The sequence below is a fragment of the Scylla paramamosain genome, chromosome 1 (genome assembly GCF_035594125.1).
Source record: "Scylla paramamosain isolate STU-SP2022 chromosome 1, ASM3559412v1, whole genome shotgun sequence".
Lineage (NCBI taxonomy): Eukaryota > Metazoa > Arthropoda > Malacostraca > Decapoda > Portunidae > Scylla > Scylla paramamosain.
Window position 1 is genome coordinate 6,767,501 of NC_087151.1, and position 22,500 is coordinate 6,790,000.

The 22,500-nt window shown below is 44.0% G+C and overlaps 1 long non-coding RNA gene across 3 annotated transcripts in view; it reads right to left on the bottom strand.

Moving 5' to 3' along the window:
- Window positions 1–22,500, bottom strand: part of LOC135116117 (uncharacterized) — a 259,797-nt gene that overhangs the window by 78,466 nt on the left and 158,831 nt on the right. For all 3 annotated transcript variants that reach the window (XR_010276241.1, XR_010261071.1, XR_010261163.1), the window contains exon 4: window positions 10,611–10,679. This is a non-coding gene — a long non-coding RNA (uncharacterized LOC135116117). The remainder of the gene's footprint in view (window positions 1–10,610; window positions 10,680–22,500) is intronic.

Here is a 22,500-nt window from a genome sequence, read left to right on the forward strand (position 1 = left end):
TTTATTTTTTTGGTTCAAGTTTTCTTCTTCCATTAATGTTTTATTTATTTATTTATTTTATTTTATTTCTTTTTTTTTTGTATATTGTGGAAATGGTTTTGTTACGATTTATAAAAGATTATGTTTGTGATGTCGTCTCTCTCTCTCTCTCTCTCTCTCTCTCTCTCTCTCTCTCTCTCTCTCTCTCTCTCTTCTCTCTCTCTCTCTCTCTTCTCTCTCTCTCTCCTCTCTCTTTAGCCCACCAGAGCGCAAAAGAAGTACACGCACACAGTTCCTTCCCATCATTAACTACTTTTCCAAAGACAAAATATATAAAAATACTAAACCAAAATATGCCAAAATAAAAGTACAGCAACAGTACTTGAGGCTTTCTTCCCCACGGTGGCGCTCAACCTCTTCATTTGGAGCTTAAACGGCGGAATGATTGTGTAGCTGCAAGTGAGCACGACACGCCATCTCATGTCACACCTTCCCCTCCGCCACGAGTCCTTGCCTTGGGACACGTGACTTTGTCTATCCTTCGCTGCATCTCGACAAGCTAAGCTATTCTGTTTCGTTTTTATGTCTGTAAGAAGGTACTCTGGCATAGAGCAACAAAAAGGCAATAAATAAATGTCGCGCTCCTGGTTGCAGATCTAAAGAATGTAGTCAAAAAGGTTATCCAAAATTTGAGGATGCGTCTTGAAACCTCCCTCTTGATATAGTTCAAGTCAAAGGTAGGGTAAAATACAGAAGCAGGCAGGGAGATCCATAGTTTGCCAGTATAAAAGGATAGGACGGTGACGGTTTAAGGAAGTTACGAAGGAATATCAGGAGAATAATGGAAATGAAATCAAAAGAAGTTTCCAGGCAAAATCTTGGGCACGGCACTTTCTCCGACTCAACACAAGATATTATCCAGTAGCCATCCTGGAGTGGTTCCCGTTTAGCGCGTACATCAAGGATAAGAGATTAAGTCTGAAGTGTTATTAGCAGTCTCTTAATCAGTGGTGGGTGGCGCAGATAGCTTGGTGTGCGTTCCCAGCAACTCGTCTAGTCCTTATCACTTCACTTGGGGCTTATAAGGCTGTGCACCATCCCTGTCCAACAAGTGGTGCTTCTACATTAATATCTATCTCCTCTGCTGCTTGTCTTGAGTACAGGGAATTATATCGTATCACTTGTACTTACTCCCTGGTCCTCCTGCTCTCCTCCCTTGCCCACCTGCTACTCGCGAGGGTCTAGCAACGAGTACGAGCCGTCACACACACACACACACACACACACACACACACACACACACATTCTCTCTCTCTCTCTCTCTCTCTCTCTCTCTCTCTCTCTCTCTCTCTCTCTCTCTCTCTCTCTCTCTCTCTCTCTCTCTCTCTCTCTCTCTCTCTCTCTCTCATGAACAACAGGTATAAAGATAAAAACTCCATACCTTCCCAAAGTTTGCCTCACAATGGCTCCGAAGAATGTTAGGACACGAAACACAATTACCTAAATTATCTCCTCTTTTCCGAAACAAGTCACCATGAAAGACTGTGGACTTTTGCACGACGCTCAAAACCAGTAAAATTTCTGGCAAAAAGAAAGAGAGGGAGAAAAAAAAAATACCACGGCGAAAAATCTAGTTCCCAGTATCATTGAAAGTCATAGCAGGATAATACTACGTTGGCTAAAACCAGTTAAGGGGTTGTCAAGCATTGCCAGTTTCAGAAATGGATGTCTATACTTTACTTCGGTAGGATTGAATGTTGATAGCGACACTGGGATACGCACTTGCACTCCAGAACCGACCTTATGATACCAGACAGTCGCTACTACAACATCCAAGAACATTGTTGCGTATAAGATGCATTCAAGCACACGGATAGCCTGACACAGACAGGAACACTGGGAGAGGTGACAAGGTGGAGGCTGTGAAAGTAAGTGGACGCTACTCAGTGTTTTGTTAGCGAGGCACGTTAGGGACCAGGGATAATGTTGATCCTCCATTCACTCGGAGCATATTCTCATACGTCCTTAAGGTAGTGTTGGGCATTGTGAGTTGATTTATTTCGTATAGTTTGTAAGTACACGGGAAAAATATACTGCTCAAATTACAGGACTGGAATTAAATCGATAACCTAAAGTGTAATAACCCTTCAGATTTCCCAAGGGGGAGAATTCCGGTCCTCCGCCAATGCTCCTTTCATTATGTCATGCAACAGCCATATATTCAAGACACAACTGTATGCGACAGCTGCGTGTCGTCTATGCACCATTCACTTTTAAGTTCTTACACACCACGCGACGTGTTCTGGCCACTGCCATCCAAACCCTGGCCAGGAGTGTTGAAATTAAACATGTCATCAAAGATCACAAATAAATGGCACAGGGACACGAGGTATGGAATGTGCGAGATGACACACACACACACACACACACACACACACACACACATAATAATAATAATAATAATAATAATAATAATAATAATAATAATAATAATAACAATAATAATAATAATAATAATAATAATAATAATAAATACAAAAAAGAAAAGAAAACAAAAGAGAAAAGATTTAATTTTATATTTTGTGAATCAAGAAACAAAAGAGAACGGATATTAGTCCGTGTTTCCAGAGAAAGCCTTTGCAACAAGCACAAAATGATGAGGAGGAGAAAAGCTTAATTACAACGTGGGAGGAAAAACTGCGGCTTAAAGCAAATTTGTAGGCACATGGCACTTACTGTGATTTATGAGGAAAGTTAATCAGCTTCCAGCGAGTAGTTAAGTTTTTCCTCTCCGCAGAGTGAGCAAACGCAGGAAACTTCAAGTATGGAAAAAAAAAAAAAAAAAACAAGACCACGATGCTTAACAGGAAAGTCAAATAAGAAATTGTTTCTGACTGACTCGCGTGGGTTGGCAAGGAAATGCATCCAAAAGCACACTTAAAGACGAGACGAGCAAATGTATATTGAAAAATTTTGTGCTAAAAATACTTGCAATCCATCAAAGTATCACACACACACACACACACACACACACACACACACACACACGAAAGAGAGAGAGAGAGAGAGAGAGAGAGAGAGAGAGAGAGAGAGAGAGAGAGAGAGAGAGAGAGAGAGAGAGAGAGAGAGAGAGAGAGAGAGAGAGAGAGAGAGACTGTACTACACACTTGTACACCAAAAACTAATGCTAAGGAAATAAACATGAGGCAACCAAAGATCACGACAAATGCCTGGCCTGTCTTCACACCGGCAACCGTGAAGCAGATCCTATATAAATATACAGAAAATTATTAGAACAACTTGTTTTTTGCTTCTGCGTTAATAGTGCGTGCGTCATTTCCATTATGAATGTTAATGAATACACGATAAGAGCATCAGTGCAAGGATCGGTGCAAATTGTTACCATTGCAAGCATCGCGTAGAGATAGCAACAGTTTTTGTATGAGCCGCCACCGCTGGCCGCTGCCCCTCGCTTGGCATGTAGTGTTCAGTGTATCAGATCTTGCTCACAGGGAAAATGCAGATAAGTGTACAATCTAGAGCACCTGTGATCATTATGATAATTTTGGTCGGACAAAACTTGTTAGTGATCTAACATCATGGCTAATGGCACCTTATGAACATTTACCAGGTGCGGTTTACACGGCATTTGTCGGGAACCATTAATGCAATGGTAACATGTGCGTGAGTGGCGGGTATAACGTCAATAAGAGAACAGTCTTTACGACTCCAGAGTGCATGATATAAAAGGCGTGCCACGACCAGAGGTCTTTCTGAATCTCGGGTCTTTCTTTACAAGACAGAGGCAAAAGATTTACCAATCATCGAGAAGTAAAGTGAAGAGCTTGAACAAAACGGAACCATTACAAAGATAAATAAACTACGTAGTTATGAATAAACTACAGGGATTAACTGCCGATGGACAAACTAAAGAGACTAAATGAGACCACAGCAAGGATGAACAAATAGACTGAATTGCCAGTAATGATCACTCAAAAACTGTTTGTGTTGGTTGTTGTCATCAAATCTGACTTACATAAAAAAAAAAATCTGACTAATCTTACAGACCCTCAAGCTTAAACCTGATAAAGGGATCCACGAGCAGTCCTCCTCCAGGACTGGCGATGCTTAGATGTCTTATCGCTAAAGACCTCAGTCTACAAGTTTAGTGATTCAGTAGCGTTAAGAAAATTTAAGAAAATCCCGGCATAGGCTCACTGATCTCATTAAAAGATTCACAAGCACTGGCCAGAAGCTCATTCGCTACTGGCGATGCTCAGTCTTATCGCTAAAATTTTCAGTCTACAAGTTCAGTGATTCAGTAGCACTAGAGAAAACTGGAAATGACTCACCAAGATTACACAAGGCCAGGAATGAAGCGGCAGCGGCTAAGGTTTGAGTTATGATCACTCTGGCCTTTCACGGGCACATGTCATTCAAAGTGATGACTTGTTCTCTTCTCAGAATACATTTTAGTTCGTCTTGAGAACCATAGCATTAACAAAGAACCGTTACTTACTTATGTTCTGCGGTTCCGTGGCCTGCACACACACACACACACACACACACACACACACACACACACACACACACACACACACACACACACACACACACACACACACACACACACTGCCATTGCATGAGGAAGCAAGCCACTCGGCATTACAGACACTTGCTGATGAGCTAGAAATTATATATGGAAAACCTCGCGCTAAGCTCCTGAGGAATGATTATATAAAACTGTCGATTCCAATTTGTGTTTCCCACGCATACATACGCGTTAAGGGTTGTTTTTGGCTTCCTCGCCACTTCCCCCCCAGACCACCCACGCTCTCTTCCGCCGTTCCACTGTTATATTTGTGACGTACAATTTGCATTATCACGAACGCTGCTCTAGTGAACTTGGTCATTGGATAGTAGTTCCCGTCAATGCGGTTTCTCCACACAATACTTAACGTGGCATTACCCCGCCTACACTCACCATTTTCCCTGCGTATTCCAAATTTTGCTTCTCTTGAACGGACGAGATCAACTACGTACATATTTCCTCCTCTTCAAACCAACCTACCTCAACAAAAAAATTATTTGCTCAAGATTTATTTTCTTTCTTTTTTTTTTTGTGTGTGTGTGTCCATGTTTTGATAGAATACACACATTTCATTATTTGTTTCCTCTCACAGCCATTTATCGCATGCGGAGGATATAACAATGAAGAAGAGCCTAATCCTGTGTTCCTGAAGTGCATATTTGAGACAGTAAAGGTATTCAGTGACAGCTCTGAGGCACGTGTGGAGGTACAGCTTTAAGAACGACCTGAGGGCCAAGAGCCATCCACCTTTACCAGTTAAATTTTCTCACGCCACTGAGTTGGTGAAGGAGAAGAACTTACACGTGTAGCACATTTGCTGCAAATAGAGGAACTAGTCTGCTTAAATCAAGACACCTCCGGAACTAAAAGGCTTGGTGTTTGTGGCTCTTTCTTCAATTTATCGGAAGCGGCAAGTTAAGCGGACCTGTTTTAAAAGTTTTTTTCTCTCTTGGCCAGTGACCCTTGGATGTAAAAAGAAAAAAAGAAAAAATAAGACAGAAGGCAGGAGGAAAGGAAAGAGAATAGAAAATTAACTTAATGCGCCATCACGCAGCGCCCCAACAAGCTCTGTCACTATTGCCACTGTAGTACATCTCCGTAATACAGAACCCGAACTGTATAAATATTCATAACAAGCGGATTTGTGTCCCTTACCCATGTCAGGTCAACGTTGTGTTATGGCGGGGTATTCTCTCTTGTTGCACACATTTGTGGGGTCTTGAAGTTAGGGACAAATGAAACACAATAATTAATGAAGATGAAAATATGAGATTACAACCTGGAGGGAAATCTTTTGAAGATAAATTAAACGAGGAGGGAAGAAGAGGACAAGGAGAAAGATTGGGGAGAGGAGGAGGAGAAGGAGGAAGACGCTTTCATTAAGAGAAGAAGGAAGAGAGGAAGTGGGAGAAAATGGCTTCCCTCAGTGTTCTCGGAAGGGTCATGCACTAGGCGGGCCGCGTCAAATCGGACTGCAAGTAATACGTCAGTTGAATAACATATGCTGGCAGGGAATGACTCAGAGCCAGCGCTGAGAAAGCCTTGTGGTTGCGGACAAATGGACATAAAGATGAAACAGAGGGATAGACGGAAAGAGGAAATGTTATGAAGGAAATTGAATAATGAAAAGTATCTAGGAGTTAGATGAGATCAAATTATACGGTTAAAAAAGCAAGATATAAGTATATTTCGTAAGGAGGAAAGGGAAGGAAAACCACAAGATAACAAATAAACGTCATTATACACGTCTCGGGGGACAAAAAAAGAACCACACACCAAGGTGAAGATTACGGAAGTGCAGGACCAGGCGGAAGCAGGAGTGATTACGCGGACACCAGACGCGAGGGGGAAATATTTGTGAATTTCTCGATGCAAGTTAAGTCTGGTGGCGTCAACGAGGAGCAAAGCAAGGCCCGAACGACCTGCCAAAAGTATTTAGGAGGAGGAAGATGAGGAAGAGATGGTGGTTGTGGTTGTGGTGTTGGTGGTGGAGGTAGTGGTTGTGGTGTTGGTGATGATGGTGGTGGTGATGGTGGAGGATGAAGAGTAGGAGGATAACAGAGAAAAGCTAAACAGCAACAAACCTTTAGATTCTGGGATGGAAATTTGAAAAGAAAAGAAAAATATTGGGAAAAAGATAAGACAGTACAACAGGAGGAGGAAGAGGAGAAGGTATTTTTCCCAAACTGTGGATGGGCAGGTTATTACTGTCTTCCACTAAGCCCCGCCCACTTTCCCTCCAAAGCAGGGCGGAGCTCTCACAACGCGGCAGAATTTGAGGAATCGAGAAAATCTAGTTGATGACCGCACCTCGCCTAATACGATTCAACTTTATCTAATTTAATCCAATCTAGTCTGATCAAACCTAATTCAATGAAACCTAACTTAATTGAAATTCATGTAATCTTACCTAACCCTTCCACCCCACTCGCGTTTTTTTTTTTTTTTTTTCAAGTGTGGCGTGGCACGGTGCGTATCCTGCATCAAGCGACATTCCACTTATTCTTGCGGGCGCGGGGGAGGGGGGGGAGAAAAACTCGACACGGAGACCAACCTAATTTATTTTCGCAGACACCCGCAGGAGCCAAACAAGGATACACTCCAGACGTCATTCATCATCATATCTCAGCAAATATTTTTTTTTTCCTGACAGTGCTTACCTATATTATGATTTATGTGCGTGTATACGTATGCATGTGTACGTATGTGTCTACGTATTACTTAAGCCATTATGCGCAAACCAAACCATGATTTACTGCCACGGTTTAGCGAGGTGAAAGGTGTCCGCTTGGGGGTTCTTTCCACTGAGGGAGGACGGACTGAGGTTCATGGTTTCCTCCTCATCGGTCCTAACCTCTTCCCTGGCGAGTGACTGTTGGGACTCATTGCACAGGGACGCGTGTTGGGATGCAATGGTGCAGTACAGTAATGGCCCGCTGCCGCAAATAGGTGATGGATACTTTACTTGTCCAGTCTCTCTCTCTCTCTCTCTCTCTCTCTCTCTCTCTCTCTCTCTCTCTCTCTCTCTCTCTCTCTCCTCTCTCTCTCTCTCTCTCTCTCTCTCTCTCTCTCTCTCTGTGTGTGTGTGTGTGTGTGTGAGTGTGTGTGTGTGTGTGTGTGTGTGTGTGTGTGTGTGTGTGTGTGTGTGTGTGTGTGTGTGTGTGTGTGTGAAAGCGTTTGGTGGTCCTCTCAAACGTCTGCGGCCGCGACTGTGGGCGTGTTGAGGCGTTTCCCACGCTGATAGCTCATTACCCGCACTAAAAATACCGTACAGCAAACTAGGAATGCAAACACGGGCTGGGCTGCCTGGACGCCGAGGAGTGGAGGGAGCGGCGCTAATAGAATTGCCTGCAAACACTCTGGATGTAGTTGCTTGGTTAGAAAATCTTGTAAAACCATGTAATATCGTCACGTTTACGGTGTTCAATTTGCAGCGTGTGGTTCCCATGTGCCACTGTGATGACACGCCTTAACGATGTAATCCATGAGCTGCCTGTCCGAAGGTTGATCGCGGCCTGGATGTCAATGTCCCAGCCAGTACACTCGCTCTACTTAATTCAGGAAAGTAGAAAACGGTCACCTTGGCAGCAAACTGGTTTTCTGTTAGTCACTGTGATTTCATAGAGATTTTTTATAGAGATCATAGCACGACACCGCCAATATGAGATGTAAAGATCATAATGAAACTTTTTTTTTTCTTTCAGATTTCCTGCTTGACTGTCTGTGCGCCTACTGGATCACGGTGCTGTGGTGAGCTGAGGGCCATAGGTGTGTGGGTGGCTGTCCGGAAGCGAACACCTGCTGTGAGGTTGTGAACCACAGGGGACAAGGCAGTGTAGAGGTGGGTGCTCCTCATCCTGATAATCTGTGCTCTTTGCTTTCTTCGTCTTTTTCCTTGGGGTCGATAAGAGTGTAGCATAGAAATGACGACCTGGTGTGACTCTGAAGGATTTTTTTCTCTTCTTAGACACACACACACACAGAGAGAGAGAGAGAGAGAGAGAGAGAGAGAGAGAGAGAGAGAGAGAGAGAGAGAGAGAGAGAGAGAGAGAGAGAGAGAGAGAGAGAGAGAGAGAGAGAGAAACACAAAACACACACACATATGGTTGAGAGGAAACTGGCCTCGGGAGGTGAGAGAGTTGAGTTTCCAGCAGGAGGGAGCGTCAAGTAATAAGCGACTTAAGAATTTCATTCTCCTCATAAGCCTTATGGAGGCCTGATCTCTTTCATTACACTTTGGCCAGAGCACAGTATTTTTTTGCATCATGTTTAGTACAAAGTAAATTCTTCTCTCCGCGCTATGTAGTTTGAGAACAGACGGGCAGGCGGCAGAGATGAATGGAGGAGGTGGAGGAAGGCTTTAGACATGCTGTGTAAATCCAAATGTTCTTGATGGTGATGGTGGCATTAGGGTAAGCTATTCTGCTATTCTTTTTCTCTTTTTTTTTTTTTCCTCGTACATGAATGCAATATTTTCAAGGAAAGAAAGTTGACTAGAAATGCAGGTGTTGGAGAAATCTGATATTTATGACACAAATGCCTCCTTTATGGTTCACTGACACTTGCCCTTCCTTGCTGATCATCCGTGACTCGATTACCACCAAATCCCTCGCTATGCTCTCAGACACAGCACTGTATATCGTCACCTCCATAAACAAAATACCGAAGTCATTATTTCAACGTTTGGGGAAATCGAGAGGAAACATTTTTCCTTTCCTTAATTATTCACTTTAAAACCTGAAAAGTTGAGGTGAAGGAATTTTGAACCACTCACAACCGGACAGAACAAAGGCAACGATGACAACAGGTGAGCCACATGATAAAAAAAAAAAAAAAAAACATATGAGCAAAAATCCAAAAATCGTCAAAAAAAAAAAAAGAAAAAGAAAATCTTAGACAAATTATTTATAAGGGAAACGATATCATAAATAGGTTACTTTATACACACAATACAGGGTAGACACGTGTTCTAAAAGAAAATGTACAGAAAGCTACAAAGTCAATTAAGGGGAAATTTTTTTTTTGACTGACATCTGCAAATAAGTCCGAACTGCGGAAGAAATAAGTAGAGGCGCATGTAGTTACAGAGATGCTAACAGCGAGTGATAAGATAACGCACCAATACCTCTAGTGCATGAGGTGACCGCAGATACACCACATCCTCCTGCACACATACCATTCACAAAGTTGCCAAGTGGATCTTTCAAGCATTTTCTTCTACACCACTTTGGTTTTCGAAGTTCTTGTCTATAATTTTCCTCTCCGAAGGTTCACCACATTTCTGCAACATGTCCTGAATCCCGTTGTCTGACGCTATCTTTCCCACACCTGACTCACGTGATTGCTGTGTGTGCCCACCACGATGTGTTCACTGCTATGCCCTTACGAAAATTCATGTCAGAACAAAACAAAACGATTTGAAATGGTAACTCAAAAATCGTTTGCCTATTTCTGCTATCCATCCTTCTTATTACCTGAACAGCTGACTTCAATAATGTCCAAAAAATTTTATCGAGATATCTCTGGAACTGAGTTTGCTTCTGTTTTGAAAATCTGCATTAACGTCCTTTCTTTTGAATGGCGGAAGCGGAAACTTAGTAGGCTTATTCTCCTAATCTATTGGCCCTTAGTTGGCCTCCTACACGCGTAAAAAAAATCTGCAACTCCATAAGAAAAATACTGCTGAAGTCTTTGTCTGAACCACAACATCACGACAAGAGTCTGGCATGAAGGGTTGTATTCCACAAGTTCTAATTCCAAGAAGATTAACTTTAAAAGGACGGGAGTTACTTACAGGTTTCACTGTGGCCTGATATTTATGGGTTTAACATGCAATGATTATGAAGAGTTATCATGGTCACCGAAAAGCCAAGGTTCACCTAAATAATGATATCTGATATTATGAAATGCATGGTGCGACCCTTCCCGGGTATGATGAAGTAGGTTTTTTTCTGACTTATCTTCTCACACACACCCACCAAAAAAAAAAAAAAAAATCAAGGTTAATTAAAGATGGCAAAGATAAATGCCAAGTACTCACCTGGGGTTGCCTGTGACTCGAGTCAGATGAAACACGGTGGTGGAGGGCGGGAGTGTGATGGGCACTACTCTGAAATACACGGAAAAAAATGTTTAGTAATGGTGCCTTCAGCTTAGTAATGATGATACAGGACCATTTTCTTACTTACTCTAAAACAGGCGATAAAGATGTTTGGGGATTTATGTACATCGACTGTAGTTTCAAGGATGCTGTTAACACATCAATAGTGGTTTTGGTTCTGTTCGAGGTGACAACAGTTTGTGGCGGTGGTGATGGTGGCTGTGGTGGTGGTGGTCGTATTGAGAAGGAGGGAAGGATGGGACTTAGTGGGCTATAAATTATAATTTCCCGTGGGGCGGGACGAGGCAGAGCTGACTGAGGCCAAGATTTATGGGGCGGGCCAGAATGGAAGTCCAACTGGTGCTCCTCTTTTAAAGTTAAGTTCACTTCATAAGTAACACCAAGATTTCCTCAACAGTCTGTCGCGTGAACAAATGGCACTAATGGCGGCACCGCAGAAAGGGTGATCACAGTACACCACAGCAGCGCGCCAAGTTTTCGTCGTCGCCTCCACACCAGACTGTGACGAAGGAAACGCGGATGCTCCCTCAAGTGTGCACAATTTGTTGCCTTCCGAGACGATGTGTTGCTATTATGGCACGGCACTCAGTCACTGCCTGCACACGTGAACACCGCGGCATTAGGGGTTGTGTCAGGTCCTCATCCAGGCTAAGAGTTAACACGACTGCCACAGGAACCGAAGTTGTTACCGGCAGCAAACTCGAGACAGAGGAACTTGGATAGGCGTCAGGGATATCGATGGGAGAGAAGTCCATGGCTACGACCTATACCTCACGACGGCGTGGTGGCGTGCACTGTGAAGCAGACCAGGACTACGCGGGTGATGAGCGTGTGAGTGCATATCAACACAATCCATGTCTCGCTGATTACTTGCCAACTCCTTACATTGGATTTTCTTTTTCATTCTGCTCAAATTAAAGGAAAAATAACAGCGTGATCCTGCATAATGAAAAAAAAAACTGTCCTGCCTCAATATTGCCAATATCTCTCACTGTCAATATGGAGCGCTTCATATGGCTACAAACAGAAATCAAGATCAAGAAAAAAGATTACTTCCTAGAGAGTGAGGGTGTCGGAGCAGAAAGACACGATAGTACAGCAGCAGGAAGGAAAAAACTTGAACAAAAAAAGAATTAAAAGGAATGACAGAGAAACAGCAGAAGAATAAAAGGCAAGGTATAGTGATAATAGTAAATCAGGCCCGTGGGAAGCAAGGCAGAGGCGGATGTGGGGAAGTGGGCGTGGGGATTAGAGAGTGGGAGGTGGAGGGGGTGTGGCGCGGTAGGAGGCAGTACTAAGAGTGAACAAGTGGAGTGGAAGAAGAGGTGGAGAGATCACGGGCTTGTTGCGGCTCGAAAGTCCAGCATTACAACCTGAATTTCTTTTCAGAGTAAAAAAAAAAAAAAAAAAAATTCACGCCGGCAAAATACAGTATTTGATGATCCATTTCAGCGTGTTCTCTCTCGCCAATAACTACATGGTCTACGAAAACTATTTTCTTATTACAAGGCAAATTTACTCAGTTTACCAAGTCATGCTTTTTTTTTCTGCATGTTTACTCTTTTACATGTCTCTTAAATTTGCTTTTTAGAACCAACACACACACACACACACACACACACACACACACACACACACACACACACACACACACACACACATTCTTAGAAGCAGTATTATTTTTATGATCATTATATTTATTCTTTTATTCGTTTTCTTACATTCTTATCATTAGTGTTGTTGTTTTTACCACTGTTAGCTTCTCATTTTATTTCCTACTGTTATTCTTTTATTTCTGTTTCAGTGCTTTCTATTGCTGTGATTACTCTTAGTGTCATTACAAGTGTTTTTTTCAATTATTATTATATTACTATTATCACCATCATTAGTAACTATTATAACTTACTACTAGAACTACTACTACTAATACTAATACTACTATTACAACTACTACTACAATTACTACTACAACTACTACTACAACTACTACGACTACAATTACTTCTACATCTATTACTACTACTACTACTACTACTACTACTACTACTCCTACTACTACTACTACTACTACTACTATTACTATTACTACATTACACACCCACACACACACACACACACACACTCATTATCAAACATTCTAAGCTCACCTGTTCAATCTCTCACAAGCTCATGTCCATCACTGCACTGCATATAACATAAGCGACCCCAGACCAATTTATTCATATCTACTCCCATCTTGCCCCCTTCCGACAATTCCTCCCACCCTTTCTCTCTCCTTCCTGCCCACCTAATCACTCATCATCTCTTTGACCCTTTAATCCACCCGTGTCAGGACGCACCCCTTCCTAAGCAACCTTCTCACCACCATGCTCCCCCTCCTCTCTAAGAATAACAGGAAAGATCAATAAACTGCGGTTTCAAAGAGTTATGTTATTTTCATGGAATTTTTTTTTTTTTTTATGGTTTTCTCAACAGTGTAGTGAATTGTTTTATTGTTATTGTTGTTATTATTTTTATTATTGTTGTTATTGTTATCATTTATAAAATTACTACTACTATTATTATTATTATTATTGTTATTATTATGATCGTCAGTATTTCCTTAATCCCTCGGCAGCTTTTCATAACAAAATGGCAATGGTAGCTTCATATTCGGTCGTACTTCGCAGTATTCTCTTCTGTTTACCTTCCCTGCGTGTTAGTCTCAGAATGCCGGTGCCCTGCTACTCTGTCTCCGCGCCGCGTGCAGCAGTGACGGATGTGTGCGTGTGGACGTGTTGAGTTCCCCGGAACGGCTCGTGTCATTGAGTTGTCATTGCTTTCATCGGGATGTTAAGTGGGCTCCTGCCTCTCATTATTTCATCGGTCACGTGCCTAACGATCCTTCCACTTGAGGTAACATTAATGAGTGCCGTAATATTTAAATTGTATCCTCTCTCTCTCTCTCTCTCTCTCTCTCTCTCTCTCTCTCTCTCTCTCTCTCTCTCTCTCTCTCTCTCTCTCTCTCTCTCTCTTTCCCTCTCTCGCTGAGGGCTGAGAATACGTTCTCAGCATAATGGCAATCCACAATTTGATTTAGATTATTAGTCATGGTACTAGAATTTTTTTTTCTCCTCTTATAATAGAGAAATCCTAAATGTACGAGGCGATCATGGGTGGTGATTTGATTTTATATCCTTTCCTGATGGCCTCCCGCTGCAGCGTGGGAGGAACTGCCGCGGTGAATCAAGGAAATGAAAATAAACACATGTGATTTTCTGGTGTATGAGCAAGTATAAACATAAGTGACGGAGCAGGTGAAGACACGGTTGAGGTGCAACGTGTAATAAGCGGCTTCGTGGTTCTGAGGAGAAGCTTAAAAAATGGAAACATTATAAAAAAAATAAAAAAGTACCGGCAAACTACCGTGCAGTTTATGCCTGTTTGATCCCTACGAGTGGCATTAGGCGGGGAGAGGCGAGCGAGATCTTGCTATAAAGAGAATTTGGAGAGAACGATACGATGCTTAATTTCACTATGACAATCGTACGCCTCTGAAATCGACCGCAGATAACAAGCCCCTCGCCGCCAGTGTCCCTCCCCAGGCCGTTTCTCTCTCCCCCGCCGCCTCACACCCGCCATGAGCCAGACACTACAAACAGGGACTCGCTGGTGAGAAAATAGCAAGAAAAAAGAGCGAAGGGTGTGGGTGAGGTTTAAATCAAGCATTATCAAAAATATTCCCCGCCTCAGAAGCAGATCTGTGCCCGAGGGCGCGGCGAGGGCAGGGCGAGGACGAGGACGGGGCGCGTTGGCCTTGACGATCATGATTATCTTTTTGTTGTCGTTGTTTTTGTTCTTGGGTGCCTGGCAACGTGCCCTTTTATCATCATCTTCATCATCATCAAAAGGCCGCCTCCGTCCTGACTCCTGAGGCATTTCCCACATTACCTCCTACCCCTCCTCCTCCTTCTCCTCCTCCTCTTCTACCTCCTCCTCCTCCTCCTCCTCCTCCTCCTCCTCCTCCTCCTCCTCATCCTCCTCCTCCTCCTCCTCTCTCTCTCTCTCTCTCTCCCCTACCGACTTGTCTCTGTCGTCACACGGCTAATATCTTGTCCCAGCATCTTGTTTAGAAGTGTTTTGAACGGTCCGTCTAACACTCGCTCCAACGAAGATTGACGATAAGGACGAACATGATTCTGCCATGCACCATAATTAGGCTGGATGGCACCACCACCACCACCACCTCCACCACCACCACCACCTCCACCACCACCACCACCTCCACCACCGCCACCACCATCATCAAGCATGGATCAAGGCTGGCCATGATGAAGTACTCTTGCAAAAATAAAAAGACTTATAATGTAGGTGACCATGTATAGCAGCATATCATGTATAATAATGCCAGGACATGGTTGTGTGTGTGTGTGTGTGTGTGTGTGTGTGTGTGTGTGTGTGTGTGTGTGTATGTGTGTGTGTGTTTACCAGTCATTGCCGTCATCGTACCCTTCACGTTACCTGACCCAGTTAATTAAGAGCGTTCATTCCCCGAGGTGGCGAGTGCGGCTCCTCACACCTGCCGCCGCGTGACAATTAAGTAATCACTGTCAGCCAGGCAACCCACCTTAACCAACAACAAAATACTGGCTGGTTAGACACGCACAAAAAAAAATAAAAATTAATGTACAATGCCTGTTTTCTTTTATCATATATATATATATATATATATATATATATATATATATATATATATATATATATATATATATATATATATATATATATATATATATATATATATATATATATATATATATATATATATATATATATATATATATATTTTTTTTTTTACATACCTTCATAACTCTCTCTCTCTCTCTCTCTCTCTCTCTCTCTCTCTCTCTCTCTCTCTCTCTCTCTCTCTCTCTCTCTCTCTCTCTCTCTAACGCCTCCCTTCGTCCCTTACCGCCTCTCCCTTTTCTCTGTACTCCCGGCCCTCCGTCACCCTCACGCGGCGCAGGACAGACAGCAGCGAGACAATGCCGGTCATCTGCAATGCAAATTAAGCCCGCTAAACAAGTCGTCTAGGCAAGTCGACGTCCGTCCGCCCGAAAAGCAACACCCTCTCCGGAAACCAAAGACATGCCAGCTCTATAATCATCCACTCCTTGTCTTTCTTAACCCTTCGAGGAGGCTCTTGACTAGAAGAAATAAATAAATACATACAAGACACTGCTATTTTTTCTCTATTTTTTCTCAACACCAAAAGAATCTCAAGTGAAGGATGGAGTAGGTAGTTGGAAGCGTATCATGTGTGTTGATAGGTGGGCGTGGATCATGGCGGGAATTAAAGCGTTCAGGGTGATGAGAAAGAGAGCGAGGGAGGTTAGAGGTCAGGGCGAGCCAGCCACGAACCAGCCCTGCTTATCAGACCTGCGGAGGCATAATACCAATTGTTCGAAGGGCTGCAGGCAGATCAGGTCGGATTAACAGTGAATTCTCGGCCGTGAAGGACAAAAACACATGAAACTAATGTAAAATAAACATACTGGGTTTCTTTCCAGTCAGACAAGAAGTCGAGCAAGAGCTTCAGAACACATTAGTAGCAAAAAACTCATAATGATCAAGACAGGAGGAGAACCTGTGTGTTTATGTGGTTCTCTACCTGCCCCTGAAATATCAAGATGTAGTTATTTCACTTTTAAAAAACACTAACATATCTAAAGAAAAAAGAAAAAACACGTCAGTTCAAGCAGTACAAAATGCCAGTTCATATTCCAGAAAATATAAGATGTTATTTCACATGGAATGTAATCGTGCACCTCAAAAATCAACCAAAGACGAGCGAGAAGCAGTTCCAGAGACTATCGGAAGAGGGTGATAACCGATACACGCATTCCTCCATTAGGACGCGTGCATCGCAGGCAACAGGCAACAGCCCCGCGTGACTGAGAGGCTGCATGGGTACAAGCTTCTAAAACTCAGACGAACAGAAGTGGTACCAGCGATAGATAAGAAGCTGACGCGGTGCAGCATCCCAACGAAGATGAAGAGATCAGCATCATCAGAAGATAAGGTGATGGGACGCATAACTCATCCCAGCAACAATTCTATCAGCAACAGAGATGGACGGGGAATGATTCCAACACGCGACATACGTTCAGTAGATGCAGGAAGACGTTACTTGAGTCGCACAAGGTCAGGATGTAGGTAAAGACAGGCTGCGAGCGGTACACGATAAACTTCGTCGTTATTTGCGTCCACCAAAGCAAGGCAGGATGTGCAAAGCTTCTATTAGTAATACAGAACATGAAAATGAAGAATAAATTTATATGATTTTGATAAATGATGCCAGTTCTGTTGTCTTGAGAGAGAGAGAGAGAGAGAGAGAGAGAGAGAGAGAGAGAGAGAGAGAGAGAGAGAGAGAGAGAGAGAGAGAGAGAGAGAGAGAGAGAGAGAGAGAGAGAGAGACAAAAAAAATGTTTACCAAGATTAACAAAAGACTGTCACCTCAAACAAACTGCCTCGCCCTTTTTCTTTTTTTTTCTTTTCTTTTTTTTTCTGCAAACAGGTAGCAAACTTCTCACTAATGAACACGAAGAAAGATTACAACTTTTCGGCCAATAAGTCATGTGAAGTGAGGAGGGGTGGCGCGAAAAATAACTCCAGACACGAATACAACCACACATTCGCGAGTGTATATAACATCTGCTGATTAGAACTTTCCAGGTGAACCCCACTGATGAAAAAAGCACAGGTATTCATAGTAATCATTGCAATTTTTTTTTCTTCTCCACAACCATGTTACGACTGGAATAATAAATTAGTGAAACCTCTTTTCTTTCCTCACCCCTGAACTGCTATCACCACTACCACTACTAGTATGAATGCTATTTCTACCACTACTACCGATACTGCTGCTACTACTACTACTACTACTACTACTACTACTACTACTACTACTACTACTACTACTATTACTGCTACTACTACTACTACTACTACTACTACTACTACTACTACTACTACTATTACTACTACTACTACTACTACTACTACTACTACTACTACTACTGCTGCTACTACTACTACTACTACTACTACTACTACTACTACTACTTACTATTACAAAGAATAATACCTCCACCCCATGTTTATTGATATGTCAATTAGGGGCTCCATTACTTGGAGGTCATTAGCCCCAGCTCCCGCTAATGACTGTGGCATCCAACCATATCTAATACTCTATAATATACACATTAGTTGTTAACTATAAATTCATTCTACCTCTACTCTATCTACTCTTATGCCACTCTCCACCACTGTAGCCTCGCAGTCGAGGCCTCCTAAGTCTGCAGGTATGGGAGTGGAATGCCTTGTCCCCCTGAGACACAGGAGGGCAGATCTGAGGAGGGAGAGAATGAGAGACGGCACCTCATCCATGCGACGACATGGCTCCTTGGCTGGTGCTTCTTTTCTGCCATTAGGTCGGCTAGTCTTGAGTAGAAGCACTGAGCCTTGGAGCCCATCCCACCAGATGTGGTGAAGACCAGAGGTGTGAAGCTGCCCTGGTCAACGTGTTGGATTCTCTCCCCATATGCTCGGATCTTCTCCTGCTCATTCTTGCGGTGGGCGGCCTCCAGGGAGAGTTCGTGGTGACAGGCGGCCATCGGGTCAAAGATCCGTATGTCCATGAATGCTTTCTGTCCCCTTGTCCAGAACCCTCGTGCACTGACGTCGACTCGAGCCTCGTTGGTGGTGTTGGCTGTTCTGTAGCGCAGGTGCTCGCCGTCTAGCGGCAGGAGGGTCGGTTCAGTGGAGACATCGTGGCACACCTCCCTGAGCATGCTGGCGGTCAGATCTCTCACCTCATCGTGCCTGATACATACGAATCCCCCCTTTTTGCACGTCATGGTGTGGTTGACGTCATTGGGGGAGCCACACACACAAGTACTGGGGAGTCCTTCCATCGGCCAGCCGTACACTCAGAGCAATGGCGTCGACAAATTCTTGTTTGTTGAGGCTGAAGCCCTTCGCTCTGATGGGCAGTGACGTTAGCCAGTTAGAGGCTCCCGTTTCCTGTGCAGTGAGGATTTTTCTCACTGTGGTTGCAGGCAGGATGTTTATCAGGTCTTCGAGACAGTTTCGTTGATGTTGTTGCCTATCTCTAGATATAATTCGTCCTTGCTCAGTGACTGCACTTTGGGCTATTTCACCATGTGCGTCCTGAGCAATGATCTTCTCTGTGAGGGACCTGGTGAGCTTGAGGGAGTTGAGGTTCTCCACAGTCGCCAACTTCTCAGGGGAGGTGATTCCCATTCCCGCCCAGTCTTGGTGGAAGTTCGAGCAGCGCCCTTTCCCCATCTCCGATGGTGTGGTATCTCAGTAACGCTGGGAGGAAGGTGTTCCTTATCGAGACCTCCAGTGGTGCAAGGAGAGGGCTGATGCCTGGGATGGTGCGCATGGCGAATCTCCATCGGTGCTGCAAGCCGTGGGTGTAGGCAGAGTAGGCTGCATGAGGCTCAGTCCTGGCCATGTCAGACAGGACTTCCACCTCATGTATCCACTCCTTCACCTTTTCTCCTATGTACTCCTTCTTGAACTCCTCTGTTCCGATGACAGCACCCAGATGCCGTTGTCCATCCTTTGTTATTATAACTCCACTGCCACTGAAGCTATCCACTGCACTGTCATAGTGTTCAGGCTTTACAATAAGGACGGACTTAGCGGCATTGGGTGTGTACCCTATGATGGGACCATTGTCGTTCACTAAGCCCCACCATTTTTTTCAAGTCTGTTATTTTGCCGGCCCCTGACAGGTCATCCGCGTACGCCACTTGCTTCACACTCGTTTTCTCATATGAGATAACTTGTTGCAGCACTGAAAGTCCGAGGGCGTACATCGCCATGGCCACTGGGTCACCTTGTGTTGTCCCTTCCATGGACTTTAACACCTTAACACTATTACCACTATTACTACATATGTACAAATCCGAGGGGTCACTATATGTGTTTTCTACATATTGTGCCAGAGAGGGGACATTTTACTCGAATGTTGTTGATAGCATTGTTTTTCTGTTAATAGTGTTGAAAGCGTTTTTGGCGTCCACTAATAACACCGCTTCACAATTGTCTTCACTGAACATTTCCCTCATAGCGTGGATGGCGGCTTCCCCTCCTGCCTGCTGTCCTGCACATACTTGCAGGTTCCCCGCTGCCCTCCTTACGTCGTCCTTGACCACCGTCATGACGCATTTACCCACGATGCGTCTTATCACCTCGCCGATGCCAATTGGTCTGCATCCCGGCTTTTTGTCCAGCGGGGATTAATCGGCATGCTGTGAGAGCCTCGACGTGGTGACAATTTGTGGTGGCAAGCTTCCTCGCCAGTGCTGCCAGGGCGCCGCATAGGTCGTTAGCGGCGCTGCCACTGAGTGCGCCGCTCAACAGGCGACGCCACCCTCTAGCGTCTAGTCCTGAGGGACCAGCACTGCCGTGTGTCTGGAGAGACTTCTTCCAGATCATCTCTCCAGTTATCACCTCGTAGATGACATCATTGGGCTTGCGGAAAGGCCCCTGCATCCTGAGGCCCTCCTCGTCACTGGGGGGGAGGATGTTTTTTCCTTCAGCAGGTGGATGGTTTCCCTGGTGAGGGGCAACACTCCACCTGACTGCTGTTCATTAAGTGCCCGCAGAGCCCTGGACACCTGTCCTTGCCGCATATTGCCAGCGAAATTACGGGCTTTGTCTTCCTGCCCTTGTTGGTTTCCTGATGGTCTTGGGCAGCCTCTTCTGGATGGCTACTACTACTACTACTACCACCACTATTACTACTACTACTACTACTACTACTACTACTACTGCTACTACTACTACTATTACTACTACTATTTCTACTATATTTTTTACTTTGCTTCCAACGAAGCATAGAATAAATATTGTCAAAACGACATTATGAGAGAGAGAGAGAGAGAGAGAGAGAGAGAGAGAGAGAGAGAGAGAGAGAGAGAGAGAGAGAGAGAGAGAGAGAGAGAGGAGTTTACTCTAGACGATTTACTTGCGCAAATAGTAATGCAAGAAAATAATGAGAACTTATTACACACACACACACACACACACACACACACACACACACACACACACACACACGTGGCCCTTTCAAGGTAAAAGGTTATCTCGATTGATCAAAACCTTCATTGAATCCAGAAACAAAGCCTTGATTAGTAACATTGAGCACAGGTACGGGGGTGATCATTACCTGTGGAGGGGGAGAGACAGAGAGGGAGGGAAAGGAAGGAGAGGCACAGAGAGCGGCACCCAAGTAGCTTAGTACGTATATGGGAAGGGTTAGTGAATCATATACGGAATGTGCGAGAATTGTATGGTAATTTTTTCTTGTTTCTGTAAGGTATGGTTGATTAACGTTATGGTGATGGTGACTTAGGGCTATATATGGAAAGAGGAAGAAGAGATAGAGAAGTAGGAGGAGGAGGAAGGGGAGAGAAGAGAAGAAGGAGGAGGTCAAAAAACAGAGGCAAGACAGTTCGAAAAGAATCCAGTTGATCATTAGAAAAAAGTGAAGGACACACACACACACACACACACACACACACACTCGAAGGACAGTACACCTTGTTAACAAAGACCAAGTTTGTGTGCTGGGGAAGGGGAGGGACGGGGGAACCGGAAAAGTGCATGTATATGTTGTGTGTGTGTGTGTGTGTGTGTGTGTGTGTGTGTGTGTGTGTGTGTGTGTGTGTGTGTGTGTGTGTGTGTGTGCTTTCAGTATTCAGTCTATGGCACAAAAACACGTACTATATACAGTCTGAACCTCAAAGATACAGACACCATCATTCTCCCACTCAATAACAGACATCAGAGAAACAACTCATCCCCACTCGACCTGTGTTTCATTTGTGTGAGGGGAGGGAGGGAAAGGAGAAGAGGGGAAGAACTGAAGTTATTCTCACTGGCACCGATTCACCGTTACATATTCATGAATTCCGGAGATGAGGGGGGGAAGGAGAACAGATAATATAAAGGCTAAAGAAGGAAGCTGTATGAATATTAAAGTTGATTAGAGTTAGATTAGTGATTAAATTAGTAGCTGGCAGGGTGTTGATTGATCGACGCAGAGGGAGGAACGTAAGAGAGAGGCGAGAGAAGACGACGACGGAAGAAGAGATAAAGATGAGGAGAGATGGCAAGATTGGAGAAGTCAGTGGTGATTAGGGTCAATAGATCACGAGATGAGGAGGAGGAATAGATGGAGAAGGAGGAGGGACGTGCAATGTGAAAAAAAAAAAAAAGAGTGGAATATCACCTGGCATTATCTCGAAGCTGTACGATGGGGATCTGATATGGAGGCTGATCTGATAACAAGTCAATCTGATGGGCTGATCTCCCGGAGCCCAGATAGACAAGCCTGATGCGGAGTTGGACGGACAGTAAGATAGTCTAATGAGAAGCTAATCTGACGTAATGCTTAGCAGATGCAGCTCCGTCTGGGAGGAAATTGTTAGTACAAGTTTAAAGAAATACGACGCGAAAAACAGGTCCAAGTGTTTTCGCCTCGATAAGGGAAGGGAGGAGGGGAAGAGTTGCAGGCGTGATGGTCAGTCAGTCGGTGTGAGGTGATGGGGGGTGCATGACCGAACGCCAAGGACTGGGGCCTTCACTTTTTACATACGCATACGTGGAGGCGAGCAAGCGGTTATAGTATAAATAACAAGAATACATGTAATTTCTCGTGTATGTCCTTGCAAAACGGAGACAAAAAGAAGGATTCCGGAGTGACCTTAAACTGATTCTCTCTCTCTCTCTC